This window comes from Pinus tabuliformis, chromosome 5_2 (genome assembly GCF_031772625.1).
Source record: "Pinus tabuliformis cultivar Carrire ecotype Pingquan chromosome 5_2, CPIR1, whole genome shotgun sequence".
NCBI classification, from domain to species: Eukaryota; Viridiplantae; Streptophyta; class Pinopsida; order Pinales; family Pinaceae; genus Pinus; species Pinus tabuliformis.
In genome coordinates this window covers 481,652,337-481,670,646 of record NC_142306.1, presented here as the reverse complement: position 1 = coordinate 481,670,646, position 18,310 = coordinate 481,652,337, and positions in this window count along the sequence as shown.

Here is an 18,310-nt window from a genome sequence, read left to right as displayed (position 1 = left end):
ATTTTGTCAATACTTATTTAATATTTGTTCAATTCTAGCTCGTAGCAAGTCTCTTTGTAGGGGACTTGAGCTACTATGTTATTGCCAACCTTGAACCAATTACATGTACTCTCTGTAACTCGAACATAAGCATATAGAAGTTTAAAAAGGAAAAAAAGAGGTTGGTAATAAAGCATGGGATCTCTCAACAAATGTTTCTAGGCTTTTAATAAATAATGATTAAGTGACATCATGCATAGATTCTTGGGGGAATCATTGTTGATACAAGATATATGTAATCTCTGTACTACGTACATGAACACTCGTACTGGTTGGGCCAACACGACACACTCTTAATTTCCTTAGTTACATGTACATCACACATGTGGAAATAACCTATTGCAAAGGGGGATATCCTTGTGTGATAAAATATCAAATTATGTTTTTAAGATTGTGTTTTATGAACAAAACATTTTACCCTTTTCTACCATGTATCATGTGTCATTAAGGTTATTGTGAAATGATGTTAAAATGCCTTTTTTTGTTGGATAGAATTCACAACATGGTTTTGAAAGTGTATTTTATTATAAAAATAGCTATGGGGTCAACTAATCCAAAATGGCTTGGCTGAAAATTTTAGAAATGAGACATTTTAATGACAAAATGTGTTAACTAGCTAAAATTTGTAATCAAAGCAAGCTAGAAGTGAGTTAAATGTAGGTTAAGTATTTTGATATTTTAAATTTTATTAAATGAAGAATCCTAAACTATGATAATGAAATGATATGTAATTGATAGGTAATCTATAATGTTGTATAGGAACATTCCTCAAATGTGAAATCAAGAACTTATTCTAGTGTAGCTAAAAGAAGGATAATTCATATAGAGTTAAAAAGAAAAAGAAGGTTAGTGGTCAAGCATGGAACCTCTCAACTAATGTTTCCAAGGTTTCAATAAACCATGGTTAAACATGATCATGCATAGACTCTTGGGGAAATCATTCCAATCATGTTACAAGATTTATGTAACATTAGCGCTACATACAACTACACGTGTACTTGTTGGATTAACATGTCATTGTTAATTCCCTTAGTTGTATGTGCACGATAAACAAACAACTATTGTGAAGGGGGGCATCATTGTGTGCCAATCTGAAATATTTTCAAGATTGTGTTGAGCACAATATGAATCTTAAATTATGAACATAACATTTTACCCTCTTCTACCATGTATCTCATGTCATTGAGTTAATTACCCAAATTATGTCAAAACATGTTTCTTTCTTTTGGGTTAGATATAATTTGCAACATCATTTAGAAATTATATCTTTTTATTGTAAAAAAAGTTTTAGGACCAATTAATCCAAATTGGTTTGGCCAAATTTTAAAAAATAGACAATTTAATAACAAGATATGAGTTAACTAGCTGAAATTTCAAAGCAAGTTGAAGTGGGTTAAACATAGGCTTTTGTATCTTGATATTATTTCATTAAATGACTAACTATGGAAATGAAATAATATGTAATTGATAAACAATCTACGATGCTATATTGGAACATTCTTTGAATAGTGAAATCAAGAATAAGATTCAATGTTATGTCTACATATTCATGAAGAGGGTGGTGTTACATTGTACATGGAGGAAAGTAAGCTATTTGATCGAGAGTATCAATACATCCTTAATCACCAATCAGTAGGCCAGTTTAAGCATTTCATTTGCATTATGAATTTTTTTTCATATTTAGCTTAATATTATTATTTCTACAATTTATTTTCTAGATCAATGATAAAATTGCACAATGGCAAGACATCTCATATATGCCACTATGTTAACTCTTACCATTTACTATTTTCTAAATTGTCTCTCATAGAATTTCTATTGACACTAAATCAATCCTTCATAATTTGCTCATTAATTCTAAATGTGTTCACCCAAGAAAAATATTGTTGGATAGTTCGCATTGTCTGTTTGGTTAGTGACAATAAGGGTGTTGGCATTGATGTCAACAACCATGCTGGGAGATCAATTTGGGATGTTGGCATTGCTTGACAGTTAGCAAGTGTGTTGACATTGATTTCAACTAGATCAACATGGATGTATGTGCTAGCATTGATATGCTTGATGTTTCAATCCCAAGGGGAGTCCTATGGTCGCTGTAGTCTCTGGTAGAGAATTACCATAGTAGCAGGGTTATTGGAAAAGCCATAAAATGATGACTATGGTGGTTGGGAGTCCAGAGTTCCAGGCACAAGAAGAAGAGTCAAGGAGCAAAGAATGACATAGAGTTTGCAGCCATTTTTTAGCTATAAAATGGGCTCAAAGACTACATCAGACCTTCTCCACTGGATAGTGCTCGAAAAGATCTTTCCAACAGTATGTGGAAGTCTGCAAATGGCCTCCTGGATCAGGAGTTATTCCCAGTTAAAGTTTGGTGACTTAAGTCCATGATAGCAAAGTTAAAAGGTGATTGGAGGAGTCTTGGCACATAGCCAAAGTTGCCAGCAATGCCAAATTCAACGGAGATGATGGCGAAACCTCTATGCGAAGAAGGAAGTTCTTAGAACCTCAGAAGGCTTGGAATCTCGAAACCTCAGAAGGCTCAGAACCTCAGAATATCAGAGGTAGGAATATCAAGACCTCGAAGGTTTATTTAAAAGAGACTCGGAGTAGGCCAAATATCAGAGTTGATTCTTAGAACGATGGATATCAGAGCAGGCAGAATATCAAAACCGAATATCGGAAGGTTGGTCATTTCGAAACCTTGGAGCAGCGGAAATCAGAAGCAGGCTGGAGTATTGTAATTTTGGAGATCAAGACCTCATAACTTCTTAATAATGCAATTCTTTAAAAATGCCAAGGTTGCGAGGAGCAGAGATTAACAAAGAAATTTGTTGCAAAATCAAGGTTTGAGGGACCCTTTCTCTCTCCTCCAATAGGACACATGGCAGTAGTTGATTGGTTCTGAGGAGCTGACGGTGGCAAATGACATCAGCATGACGTTGCAGTACAAAGGACATGTGGCAGTCAAATTTGACATTTTGGGTGGCCTAATGAAGTAAATTTGTGCGACACAAGTCATGACTTAGGAGATGCCACGTGGGATTGATGACATCAGAATGATTTCATCTCAGAGGTTGGAATATCGAAGGTTGGAGATCTCATAATTCATGTACAATTGCAATTTGAAAATGTTCCGATGAAAGGGGCTCCAATGTTGAGTGGCACTTGGTCATGGGGACCCAAAAAACCAAGGGCGCAGAGCAGGGCCTAGCACCTAAGTGCTATGGAGTATATCGTAGGGTGAAGATCTCGTGTATCCTTCATAATTGAATTGTGAGAAAGATACGATACCGAGGAGTTCTGATTTGTAGGCACTTGGTCGTGGAGCTCAAAGAACCAAGAGGGAGAGCAAATACATAAGGAGATAGGCTCCCGACTGGATCCTAAAAGGCTTAGCACCTACGTGTTATACCGATGGTCACAGGCAATGGTCATAATAATGTTACGAAATGAAAAGCTCTGATATTGCAACATAGAGGTGTATGTGGATGGATGATTCGAAAACTAAGTAAATGTGTGCAGAAGAGTTGTTCGATGGAGTCAATGGTGATTGTCGTGGAAAGAAGACAGAGACAGAGATCACCAGGTCAAAGAAGCAAGGACCATGATTTGCAGAGAAGAGAATCAGGCCTATCTTGATTTGAAATAAATCTTCCTCTGATCTCTTGTGCACGCCTCAGTGAATTAAATTAAGAACAAAAGAGCCATGTTGAATTACCTTTCAAGATTTGTAGGAAATTGATTAGCATGGGGAGCCTGGTTGGGTTATGCATTTTTACTGAGAATAATTCTTAGTATGGAGAAATGCTCAAGAGCCCATTCCCAGTGTTTAATACAGGAGCAATGACCAAGTCAGACGCAACAACATAACGGAGAGTTGTGTAGTACACTCGAGTAGTGTGAACGGTAGAGTGATGGTTGGCAGAGGAAACATCGACAAGGGTGCAATAGAGGAACAAAATTGAGTATTTCCATTGAGAAATATGGGAGAATGCAGCATTGTTGAGAGAGATGAGTGGAGAGCTTTGTGCATGAGTGTGCTACTGTGTAAGACTGAGTGAGCCAATTCTGTAGAGAAGAGTTTGAGAGTGCCTATGCAAAGGAAAGAGACCCCGAGAGACAGATTGTGTTGCTGTGTGAGATGAGGCCAAAAGTGCATGCGCAAAGGAAGAAGGCCGAGTGAGCCTATGCTTCGGTGTGAGAGGTCGAGAGAGAATTTTGAATAGGTGCCGAGAGCTGAAGTATATGCTGTTGAGAGCCGAGGGCCAAGAGCATATAGATGTTGTGGTGTTGACAGAGGGTTGTGTGGGTTGTGATGAGTACAGTGGGATGCTATAGAGTGATTAAAGAACAATAGAGTGTTGAATGCATGTTGTTGAAAGAAGAGGACAAACAATGTTATGTGGGCCAAGGGCTGAAGAGAACAGAGTTGATATTAGGCAAAGTGGCTTCCATGGATAGTGAACATTAGTTCCTTATTGAGTGTGGGTTGGTGCTTCCATCTCTAGTGGGTGTCTGAAGAAAGCTTGGGGGTTGGTGCCTCGTACAAGTTGGTGCTTACATAAATCCAAGGAGTTGCAAGTTGGTGCTTGCAACAAATCCATGAAGTTGGTGCTTCACATGGTGCTTTTGGTAAGTTGAATAGGTATCTACAAAAGGAGGAAGTTGGGGCTTCCTAATAGTGGGTGCTAACAAACAATCAAATGGAGTTTGTACTTCCTGTGAGTGGTGGCTCACAAACAGATTGATGTAATAGAGTAGGTGCTCTTATTTTACATCAATAACAACAACAAGATTTCGTGGTTTTTTCCCAAAAGGGTTTCCACGTAAAACCTCTATGTCTCATGTGTTTGTTGCTCACAATGTGTATGCTCGTGTTGGTTGATATGGCTATTGTTAAGGTTGCTCTCATATAATGGTTTCCAAGTTTGAATGAAAAATAAATTGGCATAAAAAGTTAAAATTAGCCTTAATATTGATTCAGCCCCCTCTTAGTATTAACATTGTTTCCAACAATTGGTATCAAAGCAAGGTTCCTTCAGGAATAGCTTAAATTATCGCTAGAAGGTAGATCAAAGGGAAATAATGGCTAATTGAGTTTGGCTAATAGCAAAAGGAGTTCCATTTTTAAATGGATCAGACTATGAGTTCTCAAGGATTAGAATGCAAGCCTATTTAATGATAATCAATGAAGACATTTGGATGTTTGTGATGTATGGAGAAAGGAATGAGTTCAATACAGAAGCCAAGGAGATTATCATGAAAGGGTTTTCTAAGCCATATGCTGAGAAAGTAAGGCATTGTGAGACAACAAAGGAAACTCTAGACAAATTGCAATGTATGTATGGAAAATATTGCAATGTGGCTCAAGAGGAGGTCGAAGAACCTTGTTTCTCAAGTAGTGAACCTGAATCTATGAAGGCTACTATTAATGAGAAGAAGATAAGGAAGAAGAAGAAGGCATCTAAAATGAAAGATATTCAAAATATTGAAGATATTTCTTCCTGTGAGCAATTGTCGATCTTCACTACAAGGATGGTGAAGAAGAAGACTTGGATGAGAGGCCATGTGACTTTGAAGGTAAGCTATTGCTTTGTGATAATTGTAAAGAGATAGGTCATTTAGCCACTAGATGTACATATTCTTCTTTTGAAGATAAATATAGGCATACATCTAGTGGTTGTGAAGAGATACCTACATTTGTAGCAGTAGCAAATAAGAGTACCTCAGAGGAAGGAGAGAAATCTTGGGTGTGCTCATCCGTAGGAGAAAATAAGAATCTCGTCCTATATCCTCCTACTTAATCAAGTTTTAAAACTAAAAACCCTTCAGAATCATAATTTGAATTAGAATAAATGGATGTTTGTCCAATACTCACTATCCGTAAATATTTACAATTTAAAAGTGAAACTAAAGATGATGTCATCAATAATTTTATCAATGACGCGTCTGTTATTACATTCGGTACATCCCAATTGTTAATCGATGCAACAAATGAATATGACAAGGAGGAGCCTCTTGATGAAATTGTTACACATGATATACCCATTACTTCCAGCTTTGAAAGTGTACTAGTAGAAATTGAGCCTGGAAAAACCCTTAACATCATTCCTAATTTATCTGCTGAATAGAAAGAAAAATTATTGTTGTTACTCAGGAAATATAATGAAACCTTTACATGGGGTTATAAAGACATGAAGGGAATCCATCCTATGCTATGTACACATCATATTTATTTAAAGTAAGAATCCCAACCTATTAGGAAACCTCAATGAAGGATGAATCCAACTTTGAAGAGTGTTATGAAAGAAGAACTCCAAAAACTTTTAGATGCAGGTTTCATGTATCCTATTTCAGACAGTCAGTGGGTATCTCCACTAGTTGTTGTACCTAAGAAAAATGGGAAGTAGAGAATTTGTGTAGATTATAGGGAGTTGAATAAATCCACCCAAAAGGACCATTTTCCATTACCCTTTATTGATCAGGTCCTAGATACCTTATATGGTAAAAAAATATTTTATTTTCTTGATGGGTTCAGTGGTTACAATCAAATTCAAATTTCCCCTAAAGACCAAGATAAAACTACCTTTACTTTACCTTGGGGTGCTTATGCTTATAAAGTTTTACCTTTGGATTATGTAATGCACCAACAACATTTCAAAAGGTGGTATTGGGAATTTTTGTTGACATTTTTAATTATTGTCTAGAAATTTTTATGGATGATTTCACACCCTATGGGAGTTATTTTGTAAAGCCTTGAAAATACACTTGAAAGTTTCATTCAGACCCACCCTTATCTGAACATTGAAAAATTCCATATGATTATGATTGAGGGTATTGTTCTAGGACATTACCTTTTTGCTGCAGGTATTCAAGTGGATCTGACAAAGATAGAGGTAATATTAAGAGTTCCCACTCCTAAAACACAAAAAGAGGTACGTAATTTCCTAGGAAAAGTAGGGTATTATAGACAATTTATAGAAAATTTTGCTAAAATTGCATTGCCATTATTTTCTCTACTAGCAAAAGATAAATATTTTGAGTGGACTGATAAGTGTGATAATGCTTTTTCGGAAATGAAGAAATGTGTAATAACAACCCCTGCTTTGAGAGGACTAGATTGGAACCTGCCATTCTACATTTCTATTGATGCCTCTGATACATCCATTAGTGTTGTGCTTGGTCAACAGGAAGGAAACAAACCATATGTCATCTATTACATCAGTAAGAATTTAGCTCTTACAGAGGTAAATTATATTGTTACAGAGAAATAATTTATTGTTGTTGTACACGCTATTAATGAATTTAGGCACTATATCTCTGGTTACCAAACATTTTCTCATAAATACCATTCAAATATCAGATTCTTAGTGAACAAACATGCTACAAATGCTAGGGTTACTAGGTGGTTGTTGTTACTCCAAGAATTTGATATTACTATTATAGATAAGCTTGGAAAAGATAATGTTGTTGCATATTTTCTTTCTAGATTAACTAATGCCACTGACGATCTGCATATTAAGGATCCTTTTCTAGATGAATATCTATTTGTAGTAACCACTTATTCACACTCGTATGTAGATATTGATAATTATCTTGCTAAAGGGAAGTTGCTTCATCACTTTTCCACTAGAGAAAATAAGAAAATTATACAACAGAGTGACAAATACTTTTGTATGGATCGAAACCTCTTTCACACATTTTTTTTATCAGCAAATTAGGAGGTGTGTGAGGGAGGATGAAATCCATGAGATCCTCAAGGCCTGTCATGATGGACCTTGTGGAGGGAATTTTGAAGATAGGAGGACAAGTCATAAGGTATTGTATATCGACTATTTTTGGCCCACCATATTCCGAGATGAAAGAAGATATGTTCATGGTTCTGATAGTTGTCAAAGTATGGTTTAACCAGTACAATAAGATGATATGTCATTACAGCCTCAACTGGTACTAGAGCCTTTTGAGATATGGGCATTATATTTTGTGGGACCAATTAAGTCCCCATCTCAACATATGGTTTACATCCTTGTCTGTACATATTATGTGACCAAGTGGGTGGAATCCATGGCACTTACCAGGGAAATTGATCATGTTGTTGCAAATTTTCTATTTGAAGAAATATTTGCTTGGTATGGAGTGCCTAGAGAAATAATAATAGATGGAGTGTAGTTCACCTCTTGGTTGATACAGGATCTTTGTTGACACCTAATCTTCATGATTGGGTGAATTTTATGTAAATAATTAAATTAGGAATGTGAACAGTCATCGGGAGATGAACTGAACAGTCACTCCCTATTGTATATAACAATGACCTACCTATGGAATAATACACGAATCAGTTTTTGTTTTGTGGAGTTACTGCCTGGCCTGACATGGTATCAGAGCCAAGTTCTCAAAATAGTTGTAACTCCCTTCACTTTTGCTACTGTGGGCTGTACGCTGGTCTGTCATATGCATTCTTATTTCTAAACGCTGTCCTGACTGAGTCTGAGCGCTGTCATAAACATTCATCATAAACGTTCACCTGAACGCTGTCCTGAGTGAGTATAAGCGTTGTCCTGAGTGAGTCTGAACACTGTCCTGAGTGAGTCTGAGCGCTGTCATAAACATTCATCATAAACGTTCACCTGAACGCTGTCCTGACTGAGCGCTGTCATAAACGTTCACCTGAACGCTGCTAGCCTGCTCCATCACTAGCGTTGTGCGTTTTTTGGTATAGTAACCTCGACAGTCGTTGTGGATACATTTTTTGGAAACCCTCCAGAAAACGCTGCATATATGTCGTTCTGATGTTCGCTCTCTTTGGTGGCATCGCAAAGGCTGCTGGAGGTCCTACCGGGATCCGAACTCAGGTCGCTGGATTCAAAGTCCAGTGTGCTAACAATGGTGTGTGAGCCCAAGTCTCCACGGAACAACTACACCATAGAACCATCTCACTGCATGGTCGGCGCTTCATTTGTGACTTCCGTTGTTGCGTTCCATGGACTTCGTTCCTTCTGTCAGCGCTTCTTTTGTGACTTCGTTCCTTCTATCGGCGCTTCTTTTGTGACTTCCGTTGTTGCGTTCTTGGCTTACATGTTTTTGTTTTTCTGAGAACCATATTTTTTACCTGGAGATTTTCATATGATCTGCGTGGAGATGTGTTGCTGTTATATGGTTTTGAAGGCAGCCATATGTATTTTTTAACGCAGCCACATGTATTTTGTTGAAGGCAGCCATATGTATTTTTTTAACGCAGCCATATGTATTGTTTAAACATTGTATTATTTGGTACATTGCACGAGTGATATCATCTCCACCATATAGGAATTGGTAATACCTTTGTCCTATAAGAGTGCAATCTTTTTTTACAATTTTTACACCAGAGCTCCACTTTTTCCTCCACGAAAAGTACAATTTTATACATTAACAGCAGAAGTATTTTTCTATCAGCAGAAGTATTTTTTTACAGAATGCATTCAATCATATCCATGGTGGGAATAGTTCTCACTGGCAAGGAGAACTATCCTGAATGGTCCCGGATGATAAAACACACCCTCATCTTCAATGAGTTGTGGAAAGGAGTGTGTGTCGGAGAAGAAGACAATGACCCAGTACAGCCTACCTCAGACAAAGAGCTCGTCATTTGGGAAAACAAGAATAGCAAAGCTTATGCATTAATCGCAGCATCTGTAAATGAAGAGGTGAGTCGCCATATTTTGTCATATTCAACTGCCTTTGAAGCTTTACAAAAGCTGAAAGAACTCTATGACTCACATTTTGCACTTGAAGTTGTTCAACTCATGATTAAACTCTTCACTCTTGAACTGCAAAATAATGATCCTCTTGCTCTTGCATCTGAAGTAAAGTCTATAATGCATGATATCAATTCCACTAAGGTTGAGCTGGATATTCCTCTTATTGCTTTTCTCAAGGCACTTTATCCTACTTATTCCAATTATCTTGAGTCATTGCAAGCAAATGGAAATCTCAAAGATATAACCTTTGACTCTCTTGTGAAAAAGTTTGCTGAAAGAGAGAAAGCTTTTGGAAAGAAGACAGCCCCTGAATCTTCTAAAGAGACTGTGTGCCTTGTTCATAAAGAAAAGCATCCTGCTCAAGACTCTACAAGAGGAAGAGGTGGACGAAGAGGAAGAGGAAGATATTTCAGAGGCAGGGGGGGCAGACATTCTCAAGGAGAAAAGGCAGATTTTCACTGCATTCGCTGCAAAAGAAATGGATCACATGATGCCTCTACATGCAAGCTACCATGGGACAAAATTGAGCAGAAAATAAACCAACAGAAAGGTAAAACTAATGATACAGACAAAGGTAAAGCACCTGAATCCGCTCACTATGTTGAGGCATAATGTAACATTGGAGTAAATGAAGATTTGTTTAATGCTTCACTTGCTTCATGGAAAAATGATTGGTTGCTTGATTTAGGAGCAACCTGCCACATGTCTCATAGAAAAGATTTTTTTGAAGATTTCACTGACAATGTTGATGGAGCAGTATACTTTACAGATCAATCAAAAATCAAGCCATCAGGGCTTGGCACAATCAGGCTTAAACTGCCTGGTCTTCCAGACTTTCTTCTGGATCATGTTCTATATCTCCCACAGCTCAAGAGAAACTTGTTGTCCTTGGTCCACATCCGCCAGCAAGGTCACTCCATTCATATGTTTGATGGCAAGCTTGAGGTAAGAAAAGCATCTGACCACTCACTTGTCATGAGGGGAATAGAAAAAGAAAGGCTTCTCAAACTGCAAGGAACATCTGCTCATGCACAACATTTCTCATACAATTCTCATCATGAAGAAGGTACACTTCCATCAAGTTTATTATGGCATGCTAGATTCAGACATTTGAACTATGACAGTCTCCGCTTATTGAAGAAAAATGGTGTTGTTGGGTTGCCTACAATTCCTAGAAAACTTAAGCAATGTGATGCTTGCATTCTAGGAAAGCATAGCAAACAGTCTTTTCATGATTCACATTCAAGTGCACATAGGAAACTTGAACTCATTCGTTCAGATTTATGTGATCCAATGCCTGTTCCTTCTGCAAATGGAAATAAATATATCATGACATTTATTGATGACTACACCAGAATGTGTTGGGTTTATTTATTGAAGAACAAATCTGATGCTTTTCAAACATTCAAGAATTTTCATAAATGGATTGAAAATGATGCACAATCTCATATTGGGTCTATTCGCACTGATAATGGAAAAGAATACACATCAAATGAATTTGAAAACTATCTTCGCCAGCATGGGATCAAACATCAAACAACTATGCCTTATAATCCCCAACAGAATGGTGTAGTTGATATGGTACGATCCATGCTTTTCTTCAAAAATGTAAAGATAATGTTTTGGACTGATGTTGTTCTATGTGCTGCATATATAAAGAATAGATGTCCATCTAATGCTATAAGAAACAAGACTCCTTATGAATTGTGGTATGGACATGTTCCTTTGGTAAAACATCTCAGGGTCTTTGGTTCCACCTGTTATGATTTGATACCAAAGGTACATAGAAACAAACTTGGTGCTAGAAGTCGAAGTGTATCTTCCTGGGGTATTCAAACACCTCCAAAGCATACCGCCTCTATGATGAAGTAAATACAAAGTTTGTTGTATCTAGAGATGTAATTTTTCTTGAATCATCCAAATCTGACAATGTTGTTGAGCGGCAACTTGATCACTTGGATAGATTCGCAAAAACAAAATCATTTCAAGAATTTGATAATCAGATTCCACATCTTGAAGGGGGGATTCCTATTCTAGATCAACATGTGGAATCTTCTTCTGAAGAACACTCTCCCCCACATGAAACTCCAACAATGGATGATGCTTTAAGTGATGTAATTGATAGAATTGGGAGACTCAATCTTGATTCAGTCCCAACTCAATCAACAGAGCAGCCTGGACCATCTCAGAAAGGTCCCCCAAAGTGGCTGACGAAGACACTTGAAAGTGTTCATCCTGATGAAATTGGAAAAACAGGAACCAGAAATTCAAACCGGCAAAATGGAGGTGATGTAGATGACTCAAATTCGCCTGTTTATATGGATGTTTCTTATGATTGTGAATTGAACTTGTCTACAGATTTTGAACCAACTTCCTTTAAAGAAGCTGCTTCTCATGATGAATGGAAAGAAGCGATGCAAAAGGATTATGATGCCCTCATAAAGAACGACACTTAGAAGCTGGTTGATCCTCCATTTGGAACCAAACCAATTGGTTGCAAGTGGGTCTACAAGAACAAGTACAAAGCTGATGGCTCACTTGACAAGTACAAAGCTAGGCTTGTGGCAAAAGGATTTGCACAGAAGGAAGGGGTCGATTATGAGGAGACTTTTTCCCCCATAGCAAAATGGGTTACCATCCGGACACTCTTTGCACTAGCAACTTAGAACGGTTGGAAAGTCCATCAAATGGATGTAAAAACTGCTTTCTTGAATGGAGATCTAAAAGAGAATGTTTTTATGTCCCAGCCTGAAGGATTTGCTGTGAAAGGAAATGAACATAAAGTATGCAAACTTTTGAAGTCCTTGTATGGCCTCAAACAAGCACCGCGAGCCTGGTATGAAAAACTAACTGAGCATCTTCTGAAACTCAATTTCAAACATTTTGATCTTGATGATGCAACTTTATTTGTGAAGAAAGTTGGCAAAACAGTTGTATATCTTGTGGTATATGTAGATGATCTTTTGATGACAGGGAACAATGAAAGCTACATTGCATCCATAAAGAAGGAATTGGGGAAAAGTTTTGAAATGACTGATTTGGGCTATGTTCATTACTATCTTGGCATTGAAGTAACCCAACATCCAAAGTCCATATTTCTTTCTCAAAAGAAATGCATTGGAGATCTGTTGAACAGGTTTGGCATGACAAAGTGCAATCCTCTCACTACTCCAATGGAACAAAACTTAAAGCTCACATCTATTGAAGGAAAAGAATTTGAGGATGCAACAAAGTATAGACAGCTTGTAGGAAGTCTCAACTACCTAACTACAACCAGACCAGACATTTCGTTTGCTGTTGGAATCCTCTCTAGGTTTATGCAAAAGCCTTGTGAGGGACATTGGTCTGCTGCTAAAAGAGTTCTAAGGTACTTGAAGGGAACTCAAGACTTTGGAATCAAGTATACACAGGTGGACAACTTCAGTTTGATTGGATACTCTGATTCATACTTCGATGGAGACAAAGAAACTGGGGTATCAACTTCAGGATATGCTATGAGTCTTGGATCAGGAGCTGTCTCCTGGAGATCGCGCAAACAATCAGTTCCAGCAGATTCCACAACAGAAGCAGAATACATGGCAGCAGCTGAAGCAACAAAAGAAATTGTGTGGCTCAGGAAAATTCTTGAAGATTTGCAGGTAAAACAAATACAATCAACTCCACTCATGATTGACAACACCTCTGCAATAAAGTTGGCCAAGAACCCAAAATTCCATGATCGAACGAAGCATATCAATACTAAATATCATCTGATTCGACATCATGTTGAGGCCAAAACAATCCATCTCCGTCATTGTTCCACAAATGAGCAAATTGCAGACATCTTCACCAAAGCACTTGGAAGGGAAAAGCTTGAACGATTTAAAATGATGCTTGGACTCACCAACATCCCTTCAGATTAAGGGGGGGAATGTTGACACCTAATCTTCATGATTGGGTGAATTTTATGTAAATAATTAAATTAGGAATGTGAACAGTCATCGGGAGATGAACTGAACAGTCACTCCCTATTGTATATAACAATGACCTACCTATGGAATAATACACGAATCAGTTTTTGTTTTGTGGAGTTACTGCCTAGCCTGACAATCTTGTCAAGAAGTGTAGAGTCCATTATAGAGTTACATCACCTTATCATCCTCAAGCAAATGGATAGGTGGAGAGTACTAATAAAGTACTTGAAGTTATTCTTACAAAAATTGTGGCAAGACATAGGAAATATTGGGTGGAGAGACTTCCTAAGGTATTATGGGCCTACAGGACTACTTGGAGGAATGCCACAGGATTTTCCCCTTATGAACTGGTTTTTGGTAAGAATCCCATCTTTCCCATTGAGTTTGAGATTAAAAAATTAAGGATTGCCTTGGAAGTGGACTTAAATTTAACTGCATCTCAGGAGCATAGGTTGAAACAACTAATGGAGTTAGATGAAAAGTGTCTAGTTGTTGTGCAATGAACAAACATCATTTAGCAGCAACGAGATAGGTGGCATGATAGGTTTATTAAAAATAAGTTGTTTCATAAGGGTGATTGGGATTTACTCTAGGATTCAATATTCATGGATTTTAAAGGCAAGCTACAAACCAGGTGGTTAGGTCCTTATTAGGTAGAATTAGTCTTTGACAACGGGACTGTAAAATTGACAACCATTGATAATTCTCAAATATCCTTTCTAGTGAATTGACATCGACTTAGGTTGTATCACAAACCTGCCTTTATGGATTCATTTTTTAATGTTGTCTCAACTACAAATTCATACCTTGAGGTTGTTGGGGCAAAGGAGGTTCCTTCTATGCTACAATTACTTAGATTAAAAAAAAAAGAAAAAAGAAAAATGATTAAAAAAATAATAATAAAAAGGAAGAAAAAAAAATCAATAGTGAAAACCCCTTTTGGGTTCTATTAGATAATTGTGATGATCAAAAACCATATTATTGGCAATCAACACCCTTTGATTTCTCTGCAACAACATTCCAATAAATTTTCTTTGTCTGATTATTGTTTCAAGATTTGATGTTACATATCCTCTTTTGAATTTCCTTGGTTCATATCTAAGCTTAGCCTAAAGGTTTATTTATATTTTTTGTTACATCTGAAAATACGAACAAGAATAGACAACTTCTCAGTGTGAACATAGTAATCCTTCATCACAGTACACCAATCAAATTTCATCATTGAATTTGAACTACAAAATGACCTTAAATACATTCAATTGTATAGTCCCATGACATCACAATGATAAGTTGAGGATACATATATGTATTTTGTCAATTATTTGTAGATTTTGTAGATTGGACGTGACATTATAATAGTACGTACAACTGCCAAGGACGACTGTTACAATTTGTTGGGGGGGAGTGCATCATTAAACTGATACATGATGATTTCACCTAAACTTATTCATCTAATCAATACACATCTCACCCTGCCATAATATTTCATGATTAGAACATTCTGACATCATCACTGATTAGTCTCATCAATAGGTAAACTATATGGGTCACAATGCCGCTCTCTAGCTTATTAAATTGCCTTTTCTCACATTTATTTATAAATTTTACTATGTTTTGCTTAGTGAGAAGAGTAAAAGTAAGTTACTATGTCATATGGCCTAATGTGTGTTAAATGCGGGAAATTGGAGTAGTTTTGTGTTGACTTGTGTGCACAGACTCGGAGTAGGAAAGTAAGAGAGATTCTAGGAAGGGGTCTCCCTCCTTAACTCCTCAAAGGAGTCGAAGATTCTCCCCCTCTATCTCATCAGCTTGGTGTCACTGGCATCCAAGTAAGCCGAGTTCATTGGCAACCAAGCTAGTGCCAGTCAAGGAAAAGTTATTCTCAAGTTAGGGAGCCAAGTATCCCTATTTTCTAGGGATTTTTTAGTAGCTTCAGTTTTGTATAAATAAGAAAGCTAAGGGACTCAATATGATTTGAAATTTTACTGTAGCCAAGAGGCCATTAAGCTGAAGCACATTTGACTGTTATTGTTATGATGTATTTGACATTTTTATGATAATGAGAAATTATGTTTTGATCCAACACTAAGTTGACTCAGAGGGTTGAAGCTCTTAGGTTAGGGCCCAACCCTAGCAACATAAGTTTCTCTCTTTTATATCTGTATTCTTAGCCTAGAATGTTGTTAAAATTGGCAACTAGGGAAAAACTTCATGTGGGTCATCTTATTCATGGCTGATAATATGTTCATTAGATTCCTCTCATCGAGAGGTGTAGGATTGATATAAAGATCATCTGATTCCGATAAGTATTCATGGAGATATGAATTTATTTTCATTATGGAATTATTATCAAGCCGACCTACAACTCACGTAGGCTCAGAAGCCCAATAGTCGCATCTATTCAAACACCAACGTTGTGTATAAATATAGGAGGAATTTTCCTCATTTGGACTCACTCATCTCATCACATCTCTCTCTCTCTCTACTGCGCAAAAAAGAGTCTCTTCTCTATTGCACAGAAAAGGGTCTCTCCCTCACATATGTGAAGCCAGAAGCTGCTGAAATTGAAGCTGCAACTGCAGAAGTGAAGTTTGAACTACGTGGACTAGAAGATCTCCTCATCTGAACTACACTGTAGGTTCATCTGAACCTCTTCTAAAAGCCGCAATTTTTGGTGGTGGAATCAATTCAACCTGACAAACGGTTTGCAAGATATCGACTGCCCTAGTTTGAAGGAAGCTGCTAAAACTGAAGCTGCAACTGCAGAAGTGAAGTTTGACTTGCGTGGACTAGAAGATCTCCTCATTTGAACTATGTTGTAGGTTCATTTGAACCTCCTTTGAAAGCCGCAACTTTTCGTGGTGGAATCAAGCCGATCCGACGGTCGGTTTGTGAGATATCGTCTACCCTAGTTTGATGATGAAGCCGCTAATGCTGATGCTGTTGATCTAGGGTTTGCTACTGCTGATATAAATCAAATTTATTGTACTATTTCTCTCTACTGAATTATTGAAGATAAAAGAAGATTTGATCAAAGGGTTTCCCCACACATTGTGGGGTTTGTCCCTGGCTAGCCGCCACATCTTGTGTCTCTTGTCTTGGCTTGTTTTCTGTCGATCATTTAATGTTCTATTTGTGCTTTAATTTATGTACATGTGATTGCTAATCTGTGGAATATAATAAGAAAAACAAGTAAACTGTTATAAGCATAGAACATACCATAACTTAACATGGTATCAGAGCTGAGGTGAAGACAAAGCCCGAGCAAGAGCAAGAGCAATCACCGAAGAGAAGATTGGCAAGGCTATCCTAAAATAACTATGGGGTCCTCAACACTCTTTCTTGCCGAAGACAAGCTCTGTGAGAAAGCTAACTATCACGGATGGAAGATGTCTATCGATCTAACCCTAGAAGATTAAGGAGTGTTGGATCATGTGAGAGGCAATATTATTGAGCGTCCATCAAATGCACCTTCTGCTGCCTGGAACAAATGGAAGAATGAAGAAGTTAAAGCGAAAAAGATCATCCGGGACGCTATCGACAAGCACTTGGTGGCCTACATCTCTGAACTGAACACCTCCAAGGAAATCTATGATAGACTGGTGAGTTTATTTAAAGTTAATGATGCAAATCAAGTTTTGTTTCTTAGAAATAAGCTGAGGGAAATCAAGAAGGGTAAAGATGAGAGAATGCAAGCATACTTCTTAAGAATCACCGAGATCAAGAACGATCTCCTATCTATTAGGGAGACTATTACTGACATAGAAATGGCGCTCACGACTCTTGGAGGATTACCATCCGAATGGTACGTGTTTAGGACTACCCTTTTGAACAATAATGTAATTCTTGGTTTCAAGGAATTAATGGCTAGATGCATTCAAGAAGAAACAAGGGTAGAAGAGCAAGAAATGCCCTTGCCTAAAGGTCCTCTTGCTGCTTTTTCTTCTCATGCTAAGAAAATAAATAATTCCGGGTCTAAATCGAAAAGAAAGGCTGGACCCAAGGGTGAAAGAAAAGGACGATGTTACATTTGCAATAAAGCAGGTCACTATGCAAGGGAATGCCCTTATAGAAAGGACTCTCACCATGATGATGATCAAAATCCCTCTCATGGTAATCGAAGGAATGGAAAATTCAATAGCAAAGGTAAAATGAATGCTGGAAATCAAGGAAGAGGGCAACCATTCAAGAAGGCTAGAAATTCCAAGATGTATTAAATGCACCTGACCTCCGCAAGAACCTGGTGTCCATCTCAGCAATGGAAGACAAAGGCTACAAGGTAACCTTCAGCGATGGCAAGGTACATATATGGAAAAATAATGTTAAAGATGCTTTTACTCTTGGGTTTCGCGTTGATTCATTATATCAGGTCGATGGAAGTCCACTAGGTGTCATATCTTATGACACATCTCTTCAGTCCGAACTTTGGCATTTGAGGTTTTCCCACCTTCATTGCAAAGCTCTACCCGATGTAAGATAGATGGTAACAGGGATGCCCGAATTCCAAGTAGAGAAAGAAGGTGTATGTCCAAAATGTGTCGAAGGAAAGCTCAAAAGGGGACCATTCCCCTCAAGCCATAA